Raw genomic sequence first — 6,617 nt, forward strand, 5'->3', positions numbered from 1 at the left:
CATCTAAGCTCTAATCCCATGTTGAGAAATCTAGGGCATGAATAGTTAAAAGAGTTATCTTCTTGATAATTGCTTGTGATATAATTTTACTTCTTATCTTATAGTATTTTATTCGTTATGTTATTATTGTGTTCTTTTCATCAATACAATTACCAATATGCATAATAAAAGACAAGTGACACAGTATGTAGGCTTGTCAGTCAGGGCCAAAACCTCTCACCTCTTGGGAGGAAAACCGATCAAAATTCTTCTTCTAGATCTTCAATTGAAAAGTACCAAGACCATGACATAGACCCTTGATTCTATTATCCTCCCAAGAACCTTGTCACTAACCTTGATGATTTGCCTCTTCTCTACTTCGACTTCCTTCTAGATCTCAAACTACTTTCCTCGTCTTCCTCTAGAGGATCTCAGTCTCTAGACTTCACAATGCTCCTTCTCAACTTCTTCTAGAGAATCTTGGTCTCTAGGCTTTAATTGGTCTCCTCTAGAGAAACTTGGTCTCTAGATCTCTATCTCAGTCACCAAAAGAATCCTTCCTTTGCTGCCCCAGAAGAAACCTCTTTTCGTTGATCCCAAAAGAAACCTCCTCTTCGCTACCCCTAAAGAATCTTTCCTTGTTGATCCCAGAAGAAACCCTACTTTGTAATACCCAGAAGAATCTCCTTCATTATACCTTCTTCGTACTTATTTTCTAGAACCTACTTCACACTTATTCTTGATCGAATGATTGTCGAGTTGCTTTCTCTAAGTGAGGCCGAGTGTGGCTTATATATATACACCTTTCCTCATGTCCTTTCGGCCGACATGGTCACTTGTGGTTAGACATACTTTTTCTAGCATGTTCTATCATTGTAGGTCGACTTGAAGAGGATAAGGGACAAGGTCTCGGAGGATAATTTTCATAGACAAGTTTGACCTTTTACAAAGTTTAACATGACTTCATTACATGACAATGAATCTAACATTTTATGACTAGATAACAAATAAATCCTAAAGACTCTCAATGGGAGTCTTGACTCAAAAATAAAATCTCTTTCTCATGAAACACATGAACCAAGTTAATACAATAATTTTATTTTTATTCTTTACATCTCATTACATAAAATCATATTTACATGTCATTATGAAGACTGAACCTAGTTACACTTTTCAACACTCTCTCTTAACTAGGGAGGTATTCATAATGGTACTTGGACTTTCTCATTCTAAAGAATTTATCATAAGAAGAATTCAGGTTGGTAACTCATTTGTATAACATCATATCAACTAACATTGTTACATAGCAAGACCTTGACTAACAAAAACTTATCTCCACAATATCTGAGCTCAATGCTGGCAAGACCAATGATTTATAAACACACTCATCATTGTATCTCTCGAAACATCCCATCCCGGGTACTTAGGGTGTGTTCCGTGAGGACTATTCTTATCTTGGACTTCTCTATCCTTAAATAATATTGGTCCATGAATACTCTTCCATTGGATGCCCTATCTCATCCCCAAAGAGTATCGGATGCCAAATGATTACCCAATCCTCCATTCTATCTTCCTAGGTGAAGACCAGAATGACATGTCTATCTCTCCCTCTCAGATAGGGAGGATATATTCTAATAAAGAAATGTACTCATTCCTACCGAAAAGGAATGTATCTAAGCTCCCTCTTGGCTTAGGAATTTCCAAGTTTCTTTCAAGTAAGAAACTTCTTTTTAGGCTCCCTCTTAACTAGTGACCTACAACAACTCCTCATGTGGAACAACAAGCTGACTGAAGAACTCCTCTCTTCTTCAGTGTCATCAATTTATTTTTTCATGGAGTCTTCATCTTTTGGGGACTTATTCATAGGGCACAAACCATCCATCAATTTGGAAGTCCTACATAAGCCCTTCAGATATTAGTTCAAAAATAATAAATGAACACTTAAATCAAACATTACCTTTGTGATGGTCTTTCATCATGACATCTTCCTGTAGGTATCATCATCCTACATGCAGATTGACACATTTCCCAAAGATATCCATTGTCAAGGGTCTCCATCATTTTCTGACTTCTATCAGAGTCTTCGTATCGTTCAGGGAGATATTATAGTCAACTCTTCTTAGACTTGGATGTTGAATTCCTTCCACCTTTGTTGCATATTTTCACAATCTCTTCCTTTATTTTTACATGCTTGATTCCCAAGAGCTTTCAATCAAAGTTCCTCAATTATAGTCAGCTTCCTCATGATTCATATGAGAAAATATTATGTTGATTTCATCTAGTGTGACTTATGTTTTTCTACAACCTTTCAGAGGAGATCCTTTCTTCTTTTGATTATATTTCCCAAGATTGAAATAGTGATCCATATCATCTGCAACCATATTACGTGACTTTCGTAATAACCTATGTAAGCATACATACCTCATCTTTCCTTTCGGTCATCCAGACTTCCTGTAGCATCTTTATTTGAACAACTACTTTCTTGCTATGTCATCATACAATCATCCCTTGAATCCCACGAGTTGGAATTCCTTATGAAACTCTTGCTTCCTTTCTAAATCAGTGAATCCTTTGATAAGGATTCCATCAGAGAAACTTGAGGTTCTTTCATATCCTTACCCAACATATGTTTCCTTCTTGACTATTGTATGATGATCCTAGTCGATGATGACCTCTACTTCAATGAGGTTTCCAAGAGCTCCCATTCTTTGTAAACAATAGAATTTTATTCCAGACATTCTTTCTGCTTCCCATGTCATGATCTCTTACTTCTAATACTTTTATCAAAATGTTATTTCCTAATCTAATGCATCCTATTTTATTTTCATTGCTTCCTATCTATATATTGCAAGTGAAAAGTAATTTCTAGTGAAGAAGATTAACTCATTCATAGTAGAGATCTTTTACTTCTTCATTCTTAAGCTTCTTTGTCTCAGGCTCTTTCACTTATTCAGTAAAGTAGGCTTATTCCGTTTAGGACTATCCTTATTACGTTTAGGACAATCTCTTCTATAGTGCCCAAGTTCTTCACATCCATAACATCTTGCCTTATCCATGTTCTTCCTTTTCTTTTGAGGACCGAACTTTCCAAATTTCCCTTTTCTTTTTGCCATAGCAGCATATGCTTGATTATGCTCATTTGGTCCAACATCAACCTTTGCCTTTAGTTTTGTTTCTTTGATCTTATAGAGTGACCATAGATCTTGAAATGGAGAGCCTCTTTATTTCCATATAAACTTGAAGTGAAGTTACCTCATTCTTTTGGTAGTTCATTTAGTACCATTGTGGCCATCTCTCTATCAGAGATGACTTCTCCCATCTCTTGTAGTTGATCTCGAATTTCAGATATCCTCATAAAGTATGAGGCTGTTCCATCTCCCTTGGATATATTCAGTTTGTAGAGTTCTTGCCTTAACGATATTACTTCTCCTGCAACACTTACAAAAAACAACTCTACCAATTTTCCATATATAACTTTTACAATCTCCAACTTAGATACATATGGGATTAGAGAGTCTTTTATGGATTCTATAAGAATCCTCTAAGCTCTCACTTCTCCCTTCATGAATCTAACAAGTGCTTGAGTATCTTCTTTTGGAGGTTGGGTTATTGATCCCTTGATGCGATCCATGACCTCATTCTCAATAAGGTTTAGGTTTGTCCTTTTCTTCCATGCAAGGAAATTTTCAGCCCCAACCAATTTATTGCTTTCCTTGCAAAAAGACATTTTGTTATTATCAAATATAATCATAGACTTACTTGAGAGATTGATGCTTGCTTCCTCCTTAATCTTGATGTTGATAGAGGATTTTCTTATTGATAAGAGAGAGATTGATTCACAATTCTCCTTGAATGATTTAGTCTTCCTTCTTTCTTGAAAATGGTTTTAAGACTCTTGTTGGTGTAGATTTCTTCGATCTAGGGTTTTGAATATCTTGACCTTGGTAGCCCTTGAATCTACTATGATCCTTCTTCGATGCTTGATGTCTTCTTGATTGGATGGCTTGGTGTTCTTCAACTTTCTTTGATCCTTCTTTGAAGCTTGATTCTTTGTGTGTCAAATTGCTTGACTTCCCTTTCTTTACTTCAACACCTAAGCTCTGATCCCATGTTAAGAAATCTAGGGCATGAATAATTAAAATATTTCTCTACTTGATAATTGCTTGTGATATACTTTTACTTCTTAGCTTATAGTCTTCTCTTTGTTATGTTATTATTGTGTTTTTTTCATTAATACAATTACCAATATGCACAATAAAAGACAAGTGACACAGTATGTAAGCTTGTCATCCATGGCCAAAACCTCTCACCTCTTGAGAGGAAAACCCGATCAAAATTCTTCTTCTAGATCTTCAATTGACAAGTACCAAGACCATGACATAGACCCTTGGCTCTAGTATCCTCCCAAGAACCATGTCACTAACCTTGATCCTCTGCCTCTTCTCTGCTTCGACATCCTTCTAGATCTCGAACTGCTTACCTCGGCTTCCTCTATAGGATCTAGGTCTCTAGACTTCACATTGCTCCTTCTCGACTTCTTCTAGAGAAACTCAGTCTAGGATTTCAATGGTCTCCTCTAGAGAAACTTGGTCTCTAGATCTCTATTTCGATCACCAAAAGAATCCTTCCTTTGCTGCCGCAGAAGAAAACTTTCCTTCACTTGCCCAAAAGAAACATTTTCTTCACTTGCCTAGAGGATACTTTTCATAGACAAGTTTGACCTTTTACAAAGTGTAACATGACTTCATTACATGACAATGACTCTAACATTTTATGACTAGATGACAAATAAATCCTAAATACTCTCAATGGGAGTATTGACTAAAAAATAAAATCTCTTGCTCATGAAACCCATGAAGTAAGTCAATACAATAATTTTATTTTCTTCTTTACATCTCATTACATAAAATCATAATTACGTGTCATTATGAAGACCGAACCTAGTTACACTTTTCAACAAAAGAAACTTTCATGTACAAGGAACACTGTCAAGTACCAAAATATGTTGTTAAATACCAAGTGCACTCTCATGTAGATCACTTTCATAACACTGCTGACATACCTTCACAAAGCATCAACTACGAAAACTCTAACCATTGTCATGTATTCAAGGTATTTTCATAATGATTACTATCATAAATGCTTGTCAAGTCAAGGCATAATAAGTGTCACTGTCAAGGGCACTTACTAGATATTGCTAGAAGTCATTGTCTTATTATCATAGTTTGAGGTCAGAGTAGGTTATTATTGTATCAATCAACTTGTTGCTATCAAGAATAAATTATTGCTTCTACAAGAATAATGTCAATGTTTTACATACAAGTGGCAGCTTTAACACAACTTGCAATGGTATCACAAAGTTACTACAGATTCATTATTGTCACGGTCATATGTATGAGTATATCCTTGTAACAAGAGTTCACTATATTTTACCTATTGTTCAACTTGTTTCACAATACAATTAGAGAGATAATAGGACCACTGATTTTCTCCCAAATGTCTTATTGAATTCTAAGATGTTGACATTAGTTTCATCAATAATAACATTATTATGTCCCCTCCTGGTGCGTTCTATGCAAGAACTATGAAAAATCTATTGATCATTTATTTCTGCATTGCCCTACAGTAATTGAAATATGGAATCAGTTATATCAATCGATGATCATCAACATCAGGTGGATGGGATATACCATTCGAAATGTATGGGAATCCTAGTGGCACCAAGCCCACCATTCAAAGATCCGCAACTTACCTCTATTGGTTTGTTGGAGTATCTGGATAGGACGAAACAAACTCATTTTCCAAGAGAAGGTTCCCAATTGGTAGCTATCCCACTCTCACATTACTTCTCTGTACAATTGATCATGAATGAAGAACCTAGACAACACAGGAATATAGTTGCAGAAACCATCGATAAATCTATTCCCTGGGCTTATTTCGATGGATCAGCCCAACAAATAGGATGTGGTGGTGGAGCAGTATTACATCTTAGTGACGACCATTACTATAAGATGAAGATGGGATTAGGAAGAGGCACAAATAATTTTTCATAACTTAACAGCCTTAGACATTTCCTTACTTTTTCCCTTGAGAAAGGATGTTAGCAACTTCAGATCTTTGGCGATTCCAAGCTTGTCATTAACTGGTTCAATCAACAATCTGAATGTCATGTGCACACACTCAAGAATTTGCTGGATGAAATTATTTCTTTAAAATCACATTTTGACTATATATCATGTCTTCATATCTACAGGGAGAGGAACCAGCTTTTCGACAACCTTTCCAAGGAAGCAACGCAACAACCTCTTGGTTATTGGTTGATACAGGAGCAGAATGGACATGACTTCTATCAGTATTTCCACAGGCCTTTCATAGATCATCATGCACAGGGGGCAGCAATGCCCTAATTTTTTGCAGATCATAGATGGAGCTCCTCATTGTCTTTTTGTTTATTTTGTGCTGGTACATAGATCCATGTATCTATTTATTTATATCCCATTGTCAGTTTATCAATTACATTCATGTAACAATCAATCATAGCAAATACTCGGTATGTGGAAATGCCACCAGTTTTGACATATGCTCCTTTTGCATCATCTACAACATGTAATTTTCAATATTTTGTATAATTTAAGTTA

This window comes from Pinus tabuliformis, chromosome 4_2 (genome assembly GCF_031772625.1).
Source record: "Pinus tabuliformis cultivar Carrire ecotype Pingquan chromosome 4_2, CPIR1, whole genome shotgun sequence".
Classification (NCBI taxonomy): domain Eukaryota; kingdom Viridiplantae; phylum Streptophyta; class Pinopsida; order Pinales; family Pinaceae; genus Pinus; species Pinus tabuliformis.